Below are 17,212 nucleotides of genomic sequence, written 5' to 3'. Positions count from 1 at the left end.
AACCCAACTTCTCCTCTCCATCAGGGGTGCTACCTTCACCCCTCAAAGTTCTTTCTGAGAACACATCCATAAAGCCTGATGCAACCAAGCCCTGAAATCTCAGGGTCCATTTTCTGGGGAACTTGACTTAATGCCCACCTCTCTAAACTTCCTGTTTCTATTCTTGACTTCGGTCCACTAAACACTTTTTTTTTTTAAAAATTCAGTTTTATTGAGATATATTCACATACCATACAATCATCCATTGTGTACAATCAAATGTTCACAGAACCATCATATATAGTCTTGCATTCATCACCTCAATCTATTTTTGAACATTTTCCTTATACCAGAAAGAATATGAATAAGAATAAAAAATAAAAGTAAAAAAGAACACCCAAATCACCCCCCCACCCTATTATTCATTTAGTTTTTGTCCCCATTTTTCTACTCATCCATCCATCCATGATATTTGCTGCCCAAATCCCTTGTAGGACTGATGTCATCATTCCACCAACAGCTGACAGTGTTGGCAGCTAAAGGGAGTGCGATCCACAAGGTTTTCACAATCACACTATCACCCCTTGTAATCTACATTGTTATGCAATCGTCTTCAAGAGTCAAGGCTATTGGGTTGGAGTTTGGTAGTTTCAGATATTTACTTCTAGCTATTCCAATACATTAAAACCTAAAAAGTGTTATCTATATAGTGCATAAAAATGTCCACCAGAGTGACCTCTCGACTCCATTTGAAACCTCTCAGCCACTGAAGCTTTATTTTGTTTCATTTCTCAACCCCCTTTTGGTCAAGAAGATATTCTCAATCCCACGATGCTGGATCCAGATTCATCCCCGGGAGTCATACTCTGCTTTGCCAGGGAGATTTACACCCCTGGGAGTCAGGTCCCATGTAGGGGGGATGGTAGTGAGATCACCTGCCAAGATGGCTTAGTTAGAGAGAGAGGGCCACACCTGAGCAACAAAGAGGCACTCGGGGGGAGACTCTTAGGCACAATTATAAGCAGGTTTAGCCTCTCCTTTGCAGTAACAAGCCTCATAGGGGCCAGCCCCAAGACAGAGGGCTCAGCATGGCAAGCTATCAGTCCCCAGTGTTTGTGAGCACATCAGCAACAATCCAGGTGAGGAAGTTCAACACCTCCACATCCTCCCCCAGCTCCTCAAGGGGACCTTGATGTATATTTTTATTCTCCACCCAAATTACTTTGGGATATGTTAAACAATCACTTTTAACTTTTTTTTACTGTACTATAATTCAAACATGCATAAAGACTCACCACCTAACTTTATCTAATCTTAATATTATGTCATATTTGATTCTATCATTACTTTGAAATTGGTATTGTAATATTTACATTCCCTCTTGGTACTACAATTTAGTCTTCCAAGCATTATTAATAGGTTGTTTCTTAAATTAAAAACGGCAGACAGAAATTATAATATTTGGTTATGTAAATATACTTCATTGCAGAACTAAATGGTGAGGTCTTACTTGTCGAGAAGGAAATATAAATTAAATCTGAGACTCCTGAAAGAGACTGTTCAGGAGCATACATTAAATAGATTTTTTTCTCTTACAGTCTACCATAATTGTATCTCATTTTGGTTTACTTAAAATTAGGACTATAACTTTCTATATACATTTTTTTGTTTTACTGGAGTTTTAAGTTGTCTTTGTTTTATCTTGATGACATAAGAAAATATGCCTTTTCTACTAAGATCATCAAGCTTTTAATTACCCTTTTTTTAATTTTGGAAGATTTTAAAACCTATGAAAAATTTGAAAGAATAGATTACTGTGGTGGTTTGGAGCCATGTACCCCAGAAAACATGTTCTTAGATTTGTTCCATTCCTGTGGGTGTGAATGCTTGTAAATGGGACCTTTGGATGAGATTTCTTTGGTTACAGTATGGCCCAGCTGAGCTAGGATGGGTCTTAATTCTGTTACTGACGGCCTTTTAGGGAAGGTCACAGAGAGAGAGAAAGCCAGAGGGAGCAACCAGAAGCCAGAAGCAGTGGGACCAGGAAGAGAAAAGGGAAGGGAAGAGAAGCCAGGAGAGGCAGTCATGCACATTGCCGTGTCATAGAAAAGCCAAGGACCAAGGATTCCCGGCACCCAGCCCCAGAATGCCACACATATTTTAAGATATTGGAACAACAAGCAGTGTAGGACTGTGATCCCTGAGAGAAAGGATATGAATGAGGTTAAGGCTACAGTAACCCTGATTTTCGGCCTGAAGGCAATTTCTGGATTGTAGAGCAGGCAAGAAAAATCCAAGCTGTACATATCCTAGATGAGTTGGGAAGACAGAGATTGCATTTGGAGAGGTTGAGGCAGATTGCATTTGTGGAGAGAGTACTGGAGAGGAGAGAGCTATGCACGGAAAGAGATCCAGAAATCGACTTAGGGGCTATCTTGAGTCTTTGGATGAATATTAATCTGTGCATGCATAGGTTCAAACTGCACAAGACCAGAGAAAAACTACCAGAGAACGATAGGGTAAACAATTCCCAGAACTCTCACAGGGCTGGGGAAAGTTCATATTCTGTCCAGCCAGAGTAAAGGGACCTGCTGAACACCTGGGGTATTCAGCAGAGATACTAGAAGGGTCACATCTTAGTAATAGGGCTAAATTAGCCCTAGAGTAAAGGCTATTCTAGAGCTACAAAAATTAAAAACAAGCCTAGAAAGGATCATCTTCTAGGCTTAGCATGTAACTTAACTGTTTGCCCTAATAAACTTCAAAAGGCTTTAAAGAAAGGCAACAAAATCCTTGCATTTAGCAACATGACATTTACAATGTCCAGCATCAAATAAAACTTTAGTGGAATGTGAAGAAGCAGGAACATTTGACCTACAACCAGGAGAAAAACATTCAATAGAAACAGACACAGAAATGACAGAGGTGATATGGACAAAGATTTATAAATGTTATAAATACACTCAAGGATTTAAAGGAAGCATTAAAATAAGAGAAATGGAAGATATCAAAATGAACCAAATGCCAGAATAGGCAAATCTGTAGAGACAGGAAGTAGGTTAATGGCTTCCAGGGACCAGGGGAAAGGGGAATGGGGAATGACTGCTGATGGGTAAAATGTTTATTTTTGGAATCATGAAAATGTGAATTAGATAGTGGTGATGGTTGCACAACTTTGTGAATTTGCTAAAACCCACTGAATAGTATAGTTTAAAAGGGGAGATTTTATGGTATGTGAATTATATCTCAATAGAAAGACAGAAATGAATCAAATGAAATAAATGAAATAAAAAATTACTAAATGGGATTAAGAGAGGTTAAACACCACATATGAAAAGATCAGTAAATTAGAAGAAATAGCAATATAAAATATCCAAACTAAAGCACAGAGAGAAAAAAGATTGAAAAAAAAATTTATTGACTTGTGAGATAATATCAAGTCACCAGACACATGTGTAATTGGAGTTCTAAAAGGAGAGGAGATGGCAAGGCAGAAAAAATACTTGAGAAAATAATTGCCCTTAAATGTCAAGATTTGGTGGATGTTATAAACCCATAGCTCCAAGGAGCCCAAACACAAAGATAACTACAATGAGGAGCATGATAATAAATTACTGAAAACCATTAATAAACAGAAAAATTTAAATGCAGCAAGAAGAAAAGAAAAGTAATAACATATAGGGGAACAGGGATAAGAATGACCCAGACTTTTATCATAAACAATTTGTACCAGTTTGTCTATATTATGTCCCCCAGAAAAAGCCATATTCTTTAATGCATTCTTGTGGGGGCAGATGTATTAATGTGGATTGGATTGGAACCTATTGGTTCAGTGTCCATGGAGATGTGACCCTCCCAACTGTAGTTGATAACTCTGCTCGGCTAGTTTCCCTGAATATGTGGCCCTGCCCATTCAGCATGGGCCTTGATTAGTTTACTGGGGCACTGTATAAGCTCAGATAGAAGGAGCAAGCTTGCTACAGCCAAGAGGGACACTTTGAAGAATGTACAGGAGCTGAGAGAGGAACTGCAGTTTACAGAGACATTTTGGAGACTGCCTTTGAAAGCCACCTTTGGTTTGGAGAAGCTAAGAGAGGACAAACGCCCTAAGAGCAACTGAGAGTGACATTTTGGAGAGAAGCTGAAGCCTAGAGAGGAACATCCTGGGAGAAAGCCATTTTGAAACCAGAGCTCTGGAGCAGACGCAGTCACATGCCTTCCCACCCGATTGCCTGATGTGTTACCTTGGACACTTTATGATCTTAAGACTGTAACTGTGTAACCAAATAACCCCTCTTTTATAAAAGCCAATCCACTTCTGGTGTTTTGCATTCTGGTAGCATTAGCAAACTAGGACACAATTTATGCCAAAAAATAGTAAAGCAACATCTTTAAAAGTGCTGAAAGACAAAATAAACAAAAAAACTCCCAACAAGTTTTGTATTTTTATATCCAGCCAGAATATATGTTATATCCAACAAGAACATATTAAAGTGAAAGCAAAATAAATACAGTTAGTACAAACAAGTTATGCCTTGGGACTGACCACGCCTAAATTGATTTTGATGGGATTTTGTACTTAACTTTTGTTACTGAAATGATTTGAGTTTTTGTGGTATTGTGATAGAATGAATGTATTTTGTATTTGGAAAGATAATGTCATTTTGGGTTCCAGGGGGTGGAATGTGCCAGTTTGAGTGTATTGTGTCCCCCAAATGCCATTATCTTTGTGGTCTTGTGTGGGGCAGAAGTTTTGGTGCTGGTTGGATTTGCTTGGAATGTGCCCCACCCAGCTGTGGGAGATGATTCTGATGAGATGTTCCCATGGAGGTGTGGCCCCGCTCATTTGGGGTGGGCCTTGATCGGTGGAGCTATATAAATGAGCTAACTTGGGGGGAGAAAAGTGAGTGCAGCTGTGAGTGACGTTTTGAAGAGAAGCAAGCTTGCTAGAGAGGAATGTCCTGGGAGAAAGCCATTTTGAAACCAGAACTTTGGAGCAGACGCCAGCCACATGCCTTCCCAGCTAACAGAGGTTTTCCGGCCACCATTTGCCATTCTCCAGGGAAGGTACCTGATTACTGATGTGTTACCTTGGACACTTTATGGCCTTAAGACTGTAACTGTATAGCCAAATAAACCCCCTTTTTATAAAAGCCAATCCATCTCTGGTGTTTTGCATTCCACAGCATTAGCAAACTAGAACAGATTTTGGTACCAGAGAAGTGGGGTGCTTTTGCTGCTGAGTTTGCAAATACCAAACATGTTGGAACGGCTTTTTAAATGGATAATGGGGAGTTTCTGGATGAATTGTGAGGAGCTTGATAGAAAAGGCCTAAACTGCTTTAAAGAGACTGTTTATGGAAATATGGACTCTAAAGATACTTCTGATGAGGACTTGAGCAGAAATGATGAATGTGTTGTGGCAAACTGGAAGAAAGGCGATCCTTGTTTTAAAGTGGCAGAGAATTTGGTAAAATTGAGTCCTGGTGTCAGATGGAAGGAAGAATTTGAAAGTGACAACCTGGAATACTTAGCTGAGGAGATCTCCAGACTACATGTGGAGGAGGTACCATGGCTTCTTCTTGCAGCTTATAGTAAAATGCGAGCAGAAAGGGATAAACTTAGAACTGAACTCTTGGGTTCAAAGAAACCAGAAGCTGATGGCTTGGAAAATTACCAGCTTCCAGGGGGTGGAATCCCAGAAGCTACAGCCCAACGTGAGGATGTAACCAAACATGGAACCCAGCCGCCATTTCAGTACAAGCCAAGATTGGAAAAGGAGTGCAGCTGTGAGTGATGTTTTGAAGAGGAGCAAGCTTGCTAGAGAGGAACGTCCTGGGAAAAAGCCATTCTGAAACCAGAACTTTGGAGCAGATGCCAACCACGTGCCTTCCCAGCTAACAGAGGTTTTCCAGATGCCATTGGCCATCCTCCAGTGAAGGTACCCGATTACTGATGTGTTACTTTGGACACTTTATGGCCTTAAGACTATAACTGTGTAGCCAAATAAACCCCCTTTTTATAAAAGCCAATCCATCTCTGGTGTTTTTCATACCGCAGCATTAGCAAACTAGAACAGATTATGCAAGGCATAATTATTACTAGCAGACCAACCCTACAAGAAACATTAAAGGAAGTTTTCCAGATGCAGTAAAAATGATAGCTGATGGAAACCTGGATCAACAGAAAATAATGAAGAGTGTCAGAAATGGTAAATATGGGGTAAATATGTAAAACCTTTTCTCATCTTTTAATTTCTTTAGAGGGTAGCTAACTATTTAAAGCAAAAATAATAATGATAAATTGTGGAGTTTATAAAGACTTGTAGAAGTAAACCATAAGACAACAGTAGCACAAAGTAGAGTGGAAGTGGATGTATTCTGTTGTAAGTTTCTTACATTTCATGCTAAATGGTATAATGATAAGTCTACCTTTAATACTGTAAACCCTGGACCAACCACAAAAAAAAAAATGTATAGCTAATAATCCAATAGTGGAGATAAAATGAAATACTAAAAATTTTCACTCCAAAAGAAGGCACAAAAAGAGGAAAGAAGGAACAAAGAATAGATGGGATGAATAGAAAACAAATAGCAATATAATAGATTCAGCCGAACCATATTGAAAATCAGGTTAAAGTTTAAACAGTCTAAATACTGTAATTAAAAGCAAAGGTTATCAAACTAGATACAAAAACAAGACCCAATGAAATACCGCTTACAAGAAATGCACTTTAAATATAAAGATGCAGTAGGTTCAAATCAAAAGGAGGAAAAAATATACTATGCAAACACTAAAGATATGAGAGATGGAGTGGCTATATTAATATCAAAAGAAGTAGATTTTATGGCAAGAATATTAACAAATAAAGAGACATTCCTTTTCTAATGATGAAAAGAATCAATTCATAATTCTAAAAACAGTAAGGAAATAAAGAAAAACAGTAAGGAAATAAAAGGCCTGAAAAATGCTCTCAATCAACCTGAACTAATTGACATTTTTAGAATCCTACAGTAAAAGACAGCAAAATACACATTCTTTTTTTTAAAATTCAGTTTTATTGAGATATATTCACATATCATACAATTATCCATGGTGCACAATTAACTCTTCATAGTACCATCATATAGTTGTGCATTCATCACCCCAGTCTATTTTTCGAACATTTTCCTAATACCAGGAAAAGTAAAACTAAGAATAAAAAATAAAAGTAAAAAAGAACACCCAAATCATCACCCCCCTCCCATCCTATTTTTCATGTAGTTTTTGTCCCCATTTTTTCTACTCTTTCATCAATACACTGGATAAAGGGAGTGTGATCCACAAGGCTTTCACAATCACACTGTCAGCCTTGTAAGCTACTGTTCTAGTTTGCTAATGCTGCCGGAATGCAAAACACCAGAAATGGATTGGCTTTTATAAAGGGGGTTTATTTGGTTACAAAGTTACAGTCTTAAGGCCATAAAGTGTCCAAGGTAAGTCAATTGGATACCTTCACTGGAGGATGGCCAATGGTGTCCGAAAAATCTCTGTTAGTTGGGAAGGCATGTGGCTGGCATCTGCTCCAAAGTTCTGGTTTCAAATGGCTTTCTCCCAGGATGTTCCTCTCTAGGCTTCAGCTTTTCTCCAAAATGTCACTCTTAGTTGCTCTTGGGGCGTTTGTCCTCTCTTAGCTTCTCCGGAACAAAAGTAGGTTTTCAAAGGCTGTTTCTAAAATGTCTCTGTAAACTGCAGTTCCTCTCAGCTCCTATACATTCTTCAAAGTGTCCCTCTTGGCTGTAGCAAGCTTGCTCCTTCTGTCTGAGCTTATCTAGTGCTCCAATGATTTAATTCAGACCCATCCTGAACGGGTGGGGCAACGCCTCCATGGAAATTATCCAACCAAAGGTCTTGTCCACAGTTGATTGAATCACATCTCCATGGAAACACCCAAAGGATTCCAAAATCTAATCAACACTAGTATGTCTGCCCACACAAGATTGCATCAAAGATAATGGCATTTTGGGGGACATAATACATTGAACTGGCACAGCTACGTTGTTACACAATTGTCTTCAAGAGTCAAGGCTACTAGGTTGCAGTTTGATAGTTTAAGGTATTTACTTCTAGCTATTCCAATACATTAAAGCTTAAAAAGCGTTATCTATATAGTGCGTAAGAGTGCCCACCAGAGTGACCTCTTGACTCCACTTGGAATCTCTCAGCCACTGAGACTGTATTTTGTTTCATTTTGCATCCCCCTTTTGGTCAAGAAGATGTTCTCAATCCCATGATGTCAGGTCCAGATTCATCCTCAGGAGTCTTTTCCTGCGTTGCCAGGGAGATTTACACCCCTGGGAGTCAGATCCCACATAGGGAGAGGGCAGCAAGCTCACCTGCTGAGTTGGGTTGGCTAGAGAGAGAGGGCCACATCTGAGCAACAAAGAGGTACTCAGGAGGAGACTCTTAGGCACAATTATAAGCAGGTTTAGCCTCTCCTTTGCAGTAATGAGCTTCATAAGGGCAAGCCCCAAGATAGAGGGCTTGGCATACCAAACACCAGTCCTCAATGTTTGTGAGAACATCAGCAACAATCCAGGTGTGGAAGTCCAACACTTCTGTTTTCCCCCCAGCTCCTCAGGGGGTCTCTGCATATATATTTTTATTCTCTGCCCAAATTACTTTGGTATGTGTTCTATTTCACACTAACCTATACAAACCTACCATGTCTCACTTCCTATTCAAAGTTCCATGTAATTATGGTATTTGAACAAACTGTACAAGTTAAATTGAGTAGGAAATATAGATCCTGCATCAAATAAACACAGTCAATATCATCCTTTACCCTTTGGCTCAATTTGCCCTAGTCCTAACCAGATCTGCTCCATTCATATCTCTAATTGAAGTCTGGACTCTTTTTTAGCTTTTTTAACAGTTGTTGTATGCGCTAAAACTGACATTTATATCTGCCGAGTTCAAGCTCTGAGTTTCAGGTATCACACAGATACCCAAAGTTCCAGGGATTGATCAGGTTATACACAAAATGATCAGCATCTCAGAATTTGGAGATAGCCATTACTATTCAGGAATAGCTATGACTGTTGTAAGAGCTTACAATCTAGGGACTATTACGATAAGCATTCCCCTAATAAGCTGTGCTCTAAGATTCAATTCTGAGTTTAAACATTGTAGTTAGTTCATATTGGTGAGGCATTATAGTGTTTGCCTTTGTTTCTGGCGTAGTTCACTCAAAATGCTGTCTACTGGATCCATTCACCTCATTGCATGTCTCACAGCTTCACTCCTTCTCGAAGTTGCTCAATATTCCATTGTATGCATACACAACAGTTCACCATTCTGTTCCTCAGTTGGTGTACCCTTAGGCCACCTCCACCCATTGCAAATCATGCATACTGCCCCCATAAACACCAGAATACACATTCTGTTTGAGCACACATGAAATATTCACCAGATAGACCATATGCTGGACAAGAAAATGAAGTCTCAACAAATTTAGAATTGAAATCATACAGAGTATGTTTAATCACCATTTTATGGAATTAAATTAGAAATCAAGACAGAAAGAAATCTGGGAAATCTCAACTATTTGGAAAGTAAACAACACATTTCTAAATAACCCATAGGTCAAAGAGGAAATTATAAAATGTTTTGAACTAAATAAAAATTAAATCGCAATATATCAAAATTTGTGGAATCTAGCTGTGCTGGTTTGAAACTGTTTGGACCTCAGAAGAGCCATAATCTTTTAATCCAAACTTGTTGGGTGGAACCTTTTGATTGAATGTTTCCATGGAGATGTGACCCACCCAACTGTCGGTGAGACCTTTTGATTAGATCATTTCCATGGAGATGTGACCCCACTCATTCAGTGATTTGTTCACTGGAGTCCTTTAAAAGAGCTCACAAGAGAGAGCGACAGCTCTGAGATGTTGAAAGAGATATTTTGGAGAGAAGCTAAGATATGTAATCAAGAGTTTGCCCCCAGGAGACGCTAAGAGCTGATACAGACCCAGATGCTTGGAGACGCTGGGAGATGCAGACAGAAGGACATTTGGAGATGCTAAGCTAAGAGATGAAGCCCAGAGTTTGCCCCAGAAAAGCTAAGAGGGGACTCCCAGATGCTGAGAGAGAAATGCCCCCGGAGAACCAAGCAGGGAGCTGAGAGAAGCCAAGAGAGACAGAAGCCCATAGACATTTTAGAGAAAGCCATTTTGAAATGCAGCCCAGGAGCAAAGAATCAACAGATGCCAGCCATGTGCCTTCCCAGTTGACAGAGGTGTTCTGGACACCACTGGCCTTCCTTTAGTGAAGGTATCCTCTTGTTGATGCCTTAGTTTGGACACTTTTGGCCTTAGCATTATAAATTTGTAATCTAATAAATCCCCTTTATAAAAGCCAATCCATTTCTGGTATTTTGAATAATGGCAGCTTTAGCAAACCAGAACACCAGCTAAAGCAATGCTTAGATGAAAATGTAAAGCTTTAAATATTTATATAAGAAAAGGAGAAAAGTCTAAAATCAATAGTCTAATTTTCTACCTTAAGAAGCTAAAAAAGAAAGAAAAGAAAACCCCAAAAGTAGAAGAGAGTAATGAAGATAAGAGCAGAAATTGATGAAACAGAAAACAAAGAATAGAGAAAATCAATGAAATAAAAAATTACCTCTTTAAAAAGAAATGGAATTTATAAACCTCTAGTTAGGCCAAAAAATAAAAAGAAAAGGCACAAATCACCAATATCAGGAATGGAAGAGGGGACACCACTATAGATTCTACAGACATTTAAAAGATAATAAGGGAATATTGTGAACAATTTTATGCCTAATCCCTTGAAAGACACTAATTACCAAAACTAACAAGAAAAAATAGAAAAACTGCATAGTCCAATATCTATTAAAGACAATGAGTAGTCCAAATGGAATCACTGGTGAATACTGCTAAATATTAAAATAGTAATAATACCGGTTTTATAGAAACTCTTTCAGAAAATATAGGTGAAAGGATCCCTTCCCAAATTATTTTATGAGGTATTACCCTTTTACCAAAGCCAGACAAAGACAATACAAAGAAAATTACAAACTAATATATATCATGAACAGAACACACAAAAAAATCCTCAGTAAAATATTAAAGGTTCATGTTAGTGGGAATGGCAGAGTAAGAACTGATTTTCCTCCAGAAAAGCAATGAGAACAATGGCAAAAAAAAAAAAAATCATCAAAATCAACTTTTCTCAGATCTCTGTAAATTAACCAATGGCTTGTAACAATCCAAGGAGCATTTATTCAAGAAAAATTGTTGAATCTTGGTAAGGACAGTGAGTTTTGTGGCATTTTAACTTGCTCTACTTTTATTCCTCTTTCCCCAGCTCTGTGGTAGCCTTGCAAACCAACAGCCTCAAAATCATGGAAACCATGAAACCAGCAACCTAGCAAGTCCTACTTGCAGGACTTGTCTTTATTTGATCTGATTCAGACCTCACTAAGGGCAGAAAGATTCCCTGCCTGGGGTCTTTGTTGAAAACAACCATTGACAACTGTTTAAAATCACAACTGCCTGAGGTGCTGATAACAGTTGGGGTAAATGAGAGCCCGGCCAAGAAACTTAAGAGGAAAAGCTGTGGAATGAGATGCCTATAGGACCTCTGAAAGCACCAATATATTTTTGGGAATCCAGAAGGCTGTGTGCATGCATGGAGTTGTTTGCATGCCCAGGGATGTGCAATAGTCTAAGAAAGAACTGAAAAGGCCCTAAGCTCTCAGCTACGGCTGAGCTTGATGCTCTAGGCAAGCAAAAAGTGAAAACTGAGGCAGAGTTGTAAACTAATCATTGAAGGCATGTCCAACACACACAGAGCACCTCAGCAAAGATTGGGATACTTGCTGTTTCCAGACATTTAAGGAAATTACTGTCAAATCATTAATTGATCACTAAGATAACCAAGCTGAGATTTCAGTGGCAACATGTGACGAGGAATAGAGACTTTATAGAATTAGTTGGGAAAAGTCACTAAGCAAGCAGTAAAATCCACAAATCATGGGGTGGGTTTCTAATCTCCAGAATCACCACATTTTGATTTTTAAATTATCCAGAAACAAGAAAGTGTGGCCTACACACAGGAAAAGAAGCAGTCAATAGAAAATGTTCCTGAGAAAACAAAGACTGTAATTAGCTATTTTAAATATTTTCAAATAATAAAAGGAAACAATGTCAAGTATGAGTACAATGTCTCATCAAATAAGAGAATATCAATGAATTGATAGAAATTATTAAAAAAAGAACCAAATAGAAATTCTGGAGATGGAAATTATAACTCAAATGAAAAATTCGTAGTGGGGCTCCTTGGCAGATTTGAGCTGGCAGAAGAAAATAATCAGTGAACTTGAAGATATGTCAGTTGAAGTTATCCAGTCTGAGGGACAAAAGAGAATGAATACAAATTAACAGAGTCTCAGAGACCTATAGGACACTATCAAGCATACTAATAAATGTATAATGGGTGTGCCGGTTTGTATCTATTATGTCCCCCAGAAAAAGCCATATTCTTTAATACATTCTTGTGGGGGCAGATGTATTAGTGTGGGTTGGGTTGGAAACTATTGGTTCAGTGTCAACGGAGATGTGACCCACCCAACTGTAGGTGATAACTCTGATTGGATAATTTCCATGGAGTTGTAACTCCGCCCATTCAGCGTGGGCCTTGTCTAGTTTACTGGAGCACTATATAAGCTCAGACAGAAGGAGCTCATAGCTAGCTGGAGCTGAGAGACATTTTGAAGATGGCCATTGGAAGCTGATGCAGACATTTTGGAGAATGCCATTTTGAAACACAACCTGGAAGCAAGCAGATACCAACCACGTGCCTTCCCAGCTAACAGGGTTTTCTGGATGCCAATGGCTTTTCTCCAGTGAAGGTACCCTTTGTTGATGGACACTTTATGGCCTTAAGACTGTAACTGTGTAACCAAATAAACCCCTTTTAAAAGCCAATCCATTTCTGGTGTTTTGCATTTTGGCAGCATTAGCAAACTAGAACAATGGGAGTCCCAGAAGGAGTAACGAGAGAGAAAGGGAATGAAACAATATTTGAAGAAATAATGGCCCCAAACTTCCCAAATCTGATGAGAAACCTTAATCTACACATTCAAGAATTTCAACAAACTCCAAGTAGGATAATCTCAAAGAAACACATCAAAATCAAACTATGGTGACCCCAAACCAAAGAGAGAATCTTGAAAGCAGCAAAAGAAAAGTGGCTCATCATGTACAAGGGAGCCTTAATAAGACTAACAGCTGATTTCTCATCAGAAACCATGGAAGTCAGAAGGCAATAGGATGACCTATGCAAAGTGCTGAGAGAAAAATTGTCAACCAAGAATTCTATATCCAGAAGAAAAAGATTAAACTGGTACAAAAGTCACCAGGAGGGTGACTTTGGGGATAAAAGGGGGGTTAAATGAATTTTTAGAAAGCTAGTATGTGATGTGATGCCTACACCATCTCTTTTGGATAGGCCCAGTTTTATTTGGGTTACATAAAATAAATATAACAGTAATAATAGCTAATAGGCACTATATGCTCACCAGGTATCAACCACTGTGCTAAGCAATTTAAATATGTTCAGTCTTATGAGGTGGGTACCATTACTTCCTTACATAGATGAAGAAAATGAGGCACAGAGTTTTAAGCGGTTTGCCCAACATCACATAGTTACTAAGCAGCAAAGCCAGAACGTCTGTTCCTACACTCAAACCCATATCTGAGAGGCTGTTCCTCTTTCTCACTTTCTTCCCAGACCACATTTGTCTCCACACCCTGAAAAAGCTGAGCAGGGAAGAGAGGGGTACAGAAAAGTCATTTGGTTCAGGCATCACATTCCCAAAAGACCTAAAATGTGAACATTGTGACATTATCTTCTAATGAGGTCATATATCCAGCCAGAAATACTGAGAAGAGGGGGTTCACCCAGCTTTAAAGTTACTTCCTGACAATTTCAGTGAGCCAAGCATTGATAATTTGTATAAATCCCATAATTATCTGGCCCTAGCACAACACATTGAGTTTAAAATACAAAATACACCCCCCCCCTTTTTTTTTTTTACCTGTTTTGATATATCTTCATTTTTTATTCTGGTAGGAAATCAAAATTAGAAAAATGGGAGTTGCTGCTCTCTTGACCTTTGAGAAGTTTTTGCTTCCTTTCTTGCTCTCAAAAGTAGCACGTAAGAGGGGGACCAGAAGTCACTGTGAAGTCCACTTTTGTTGTTGACAGCGGCTTGACTTTCAGTATGGCCACATCACGGGCTGAAGTAGGTAAAAAATTTGGGACTCAGAAGCTGCATGGAGAAAAACACCATCAGTCCAGAGGTTTCCTAAGCTTCAAAGCGGTTTGTGATGAAGTCACCAAGTTGGTATTGACCAGGTGAACAAAGCTTCTGGGTGCAAGTTTTTTAATGCAGTGGTTTTTAGCTACGATACTTTTGAGTCCCCCTCCCTCAGCACATTTGGCAATGCCTGGAAACATTTTTAATTTTCAGGAGTCCTATAGGCATCTAGGAGGAAGAGGCCAGGAATGCTGCTAAACACCCTACGATACACAGGACAAATCCGCAGTGGAATTATCTGCCCCAAATGTCAGTGTTGCCACAATTGAGAATCCCTGCTCTAAGCCTTGGGACCCACCTCATGCTAGGCAGCTGTGGTCACTCTAGAAGCTTCCTACTAGTCTTTACTTCAATCTGAAGTCAGAGGGGGCTGGACCACAGGCTCTGACCGCAGGGGTGGATTTTCCTGTCATCACCTGGCCATCCCCTCTGGCCCCTTTGCTGGAGAACTTTGCCCTCAGGTAAATGTTTTCCCTACTTGTTTGGGAAACTTTGAGAAAAAATCCCCTGTAGCCATCTTGCAAGCAGTGAAAATATATCATAATGTGCTTTTTCCACCAAAAAAAAAAAAAAAAAAAAAATTAGGCAGCTAGGGGATTTTTAAAATTTTAGCTTTTTAACTAAAAAGTAGCAGCCAACCCTAAGACTTCAAAGGCAGCACATCCTGGAACTGGCCCCCAATGGGGCGCTCAGATGGAGCTCGGAAAAAAAGAGTGGGTTTATTATCAATGAATCATTAATGGACTAGACAGGGGAGGGGGTGATGACCCAGGATAGCTGGCTGGGGATAGGGGACAGCCTGGAGAGGGGTGGGCAGCAGGTGATGAGAGAGGCCCCCCCTCCCCCAGCCGCAGCCCCCTTAGTGTGGGGTCCTTGAGGAACCCCAGGACATTTGCCTTCACTCTCAGGAGATTCTTTTCTTCTCTTTCTTCTCCTTGAGTTTCGTCTTTAATAACCACAGAACGGGCCATTAATGAATGTAAGGATCTGGGAAAGTGAAATTGTCTCTCAGGGGAAAGGCACTGAAATGCCTTTCCATGGCTCCAGGCAGCTGCTGACTGCAGGGGTGACAGAGCCAGGGAAGCTCGCCAGGAGAAGGGAGGGCTTCTAACACTTCCTCACCTTTACTCCCCTCCAAGGGCCCCACTCAGCTCTTGCTTGTCTGGCTTTGGTGAGTTGGACTCTGCTGTCACTCAGACAGCACAAGTCCTAGCTCAAGGCAGGTGACAGGAATAGGTTGAGGGTCAGTTACACCCTCCCCAGAGGTGGGAGTCTGGTTGGTGCCAATGGCCTCCATGCAGCTTCAACTCCTGTGTCTTTGGGCTGGTGGGAAAGAATAAACAGAAAGATGGAAGACAGCCCCGTGGAGTCTATCCTGGTGGGCCAGGAAGCTGACACCACAGACTGCCCCCTACTGGAGAAATGGGTTTGGTGATTTCCCATGAATCAAATGACTGCTCCACCCCAGCCCAGGCCCCACTCTAGACCAACTCAGCCGGAATCTCTGAAGCGGGGTGCAGGTGTGGGTTATTTCCAAAGTTCCCCAGGTGATTCTAACAGGCAGTCGTGACTGGTAGACAGAGGGCTGTCAATAAATGTGAATGCTTCGTTCCTTCTTTTTTGGTCTTGGGAGATTTTGCACCTCCTTCCAGGGAAGGCAGCCTGACTTCTGACACACGTTCCTGAAGGTCAAATACCTGGTTCCCACATCAGCCTGCCCATGGAGGCACACCCAGAATCAGGAGGTCACTCCTCTGCCTGGTTCCTCTAATTTAATGCTTTTTCTCAATGGTTTGATTGGGGCACTCCTTCTCTTGTCAAACAGCAGTCAATTAGATCTCAAAATCTTGGAAATAGGATGATTTGGCAGGGGTTGGGCTGAAGTTTATATTTGCTCTGGCACTGGAACAGCAAAGAAACTGGTATGAACAGAGCAGGCTTTTTTTTTTTTTTTTGCACTTAAAAAAGCACACGTGTCTATTTTCAATTACCTAAGAAGTTCATTTACATACAATGTATCCTGCTAATTTTAAACAAAAATAGGTGATAGGCACTGGTATCACTACACCAGTAATTAAAACACTGAAGTGCAGGTGGGAAAATAGCTGCCATTCTAAATCCTTGGAGTTTCCCCCACTCCTTCCCACTGCCCTTTCCTCAGGACCACCCCCTGTCCAACCTCCCCATGATCCAGCAACTAAAAGGTTATTGCCTGGCACCATGGGGGCCAGGGGATCTTCTGACAGGTGGGCTGAACTATATAGGTTGCCAAGCATGTCATCCTGATTATAAACCATTTCAGTCTACTTGGGAGAGTGGCATGCCCCAAGGATTTCTGTCATATTTAGTTGGAGCTATACAAGCTAGTTTTTAAAATTTAATAAAAACTCACATTATATTTACCATGTACCAGGCATTGTTCTAAGAACTTTACAAACGTTAACTCATTTGATCCTTGTAACAACCCTATGAAATTGGTAATATTACATTTCCCATTTTATAGATGTGGAAATAAAGGCACAGAGAGGTTAAGTAACTTGCCAGGGTCCACCAGCCAGTATGTGGCGAGCTGGGCTTCCAGGACAGCCTGGCTGCAGTCCGTTGCTCTCAACCATAGGAAAACAGAACCATGATAACAAGGGTTTTTTTCCTCTTTTGCCTATCTTAGATTCACAGTGTAGACTCTAGCGTCTTCCTCTCCTCTACCATTTCCTCCCACCACAGTTCCAGTAGGGGAAGCAGAAGCCCAGAGAAGAAAGGGACCTACCCAAGGCCATAGAGATAACTGGGGGCAGAGCCAGGAGGGGGATGCTGCATCTCAACTCCCTCTTACCCCATCCCGGATTGCTC

This window comes from Choloepus didactylus, chromosome 4 (genome assembly GCF_015220235.1).
Source record: "Choloepus didactylus isolate mChoDid1 chromosome 4, mChoDid1.pri, whole genome shotgun sequence".
Classification (NCBI taxonomy): Eukaryota; Metazoa; Chordata; class Mammalia; order Pilosa; family Megalonychidae; genus Choloepus; species Choloepus didactylus.
This window is presented reverse-complemented; position numbering follows the sequence as displayed.